This window comes from Phoca vitulina, unplaced genomic scaffold (assembly GCF_004348235.1).
Source record: "Phoca vitulina isolate PV1807 unplaced genomic scaffold, GSC_HSeal_1.0 scaffold36, whole genome shotgun sequence".
Taxonomy (NCBI): domain Eukaryota; kingdom Metazoa; phylum Chordata; class Mammalia; order Carnivora; family Phocidae; genus Phoca; species Phoca vitulina.
Window position 1 is genome coordinate 11,060,130 of NW_022589739.1, and position 1,666 is coordinate 11,061,795.

The following is a 1,666-nucleotide window of genomic DNA, read 5'->3' on the forward strand; positions in this document are numbered from 1 at the left end:
GGGGTGGGGTGGGAGGGATGGGGTGACTGGGTGATACACACTGGGGAGGGTATGTGCTCTGGTAAGCGCTGTGAATTGTGCAAGACTGTTGAATCTCAGATCTGTACCTCTGAAACAAATAATGCAATATATGTTAAGAAAAAAAAAAAGAAGAAGAAGAAGATAGCAGGAGGGGAAGAATGAAGGGGGGGACTCGGAGGGGGAGACGAACCATGAGGGACGATGGACTCTGAAAAACAAACTGAGGGTTCTGGGGGGGGGAGGATGGGTTAGCCTGGTGATGGGTATTAAAGAGGGCACGTTCTGCATGGAGCACTGGGTGTTATGCACAAACAATGAATCATGGAACACTATATCTAAAACTAATGATGTAATGTATGGTGATTAACATAACAATAAAAAAATTTTTTAATAATTTGTTGGACCATGCCACAGAACTCAGTCACATCAGAGCTGCTAATGGTAAAATGAATGCATTTAGTACAAAATGAGTATCAACTGAGCACATGCTTAGCACCTTGCACTGTGTTTTGTGTTTTACATGACTTATTACATTTCATACTCATGAAAAAAAGGGAGTGGCAGAAAAAAAAATTGCATCTGTGAGACTTTTTTTTTCTAACATTTGCCCATTTATTTTAATGTATTTCTAAGAAATGTATGCCAGTCAAGTTATCCTTATGCTTATAACCTCTTAGTCCTTCCCAGACAGGGGAAAGTAAATGTCATTTTCTTGATGGGGACAGAGAAAATAATTGGAGTATACTACTGTGAATCTGCTTAGTTTTAATACTGTAGATGACAGGGTTCATAAAAGGGGGGAAGAGGAAGTAGATGTAGCTCATTGTGACGTGTACTAGATGGAGAACATTCTTCCCAAATTGGTGGATGAATGTCAAACCAAAAACAGTGAGATAGAAGACCAAGATGCTGCAGATGTGGGAGACACATGTGTTGAGGGCTTTGGACCCCTCCTTTCCAGATGCAATACTCATGACAGTCCAGAGAATCAAAACACAGGAGCAAAAGATTATCAGGCAGTCCTTCAGGACCACAGAAAATACCACCACATAGGATACAGGCGATTGAAGGTGATGTCAGCACAGGCCAATTTGATAACATCCTAGTGGAGGCAGAATGCATGAGAGAGGACATGAGATCTGCAATAGGAAAACCAATAGAAAGGCAATATTGGAGGCAAGAAGAGAACAAATCCCCTCATGAAAACTCCCACTCTAATCTTTATCACTTGGGTGTTGGTAAGAATGGAAGTATATCTCAGTGGGTTGTGGATGGCAATGAAGGGATCATAGGCCATGGCAAGCAAAATTCCGGACTCTATTGTAGAGAGATTGTGGATGAAGTAGGCTTGGAGAAAGCAGGTGCTGTGGCTGATTTCCTTGTGATTTATCCACATTACACACAGCACTGTGGGCATTGTAACCAGGGTCATCCCAAGGTCTGTGGTTGCGAGTATGGTTAAGAAATAGTACATGGGTTCATGGAGGTTATGGTCAACCCTGATGAGAAGTAGGAGAATGCCATTGCCAAGAAGTATGGAGACATAGACGACAGATAATGGGATGGCGATCCAGGGGTGTGACTTTTCCAGGCCCATGAAGCCAGTCAGAAGAAAGGCTGTGGTACTGATGTTGAGTTCCATAAT

The 1,666-nt window shown here is 42.4% G+C and overlaps 1 pseudogene; it reads right to left on the reverse strand.

The window, feature by feature from the left end:
• Positions 1 to 725: 725 nt before the first annotated feature.
• Positions 726 to 1,666, reverse strand: LOC116646256 (annotated as a pseudogene).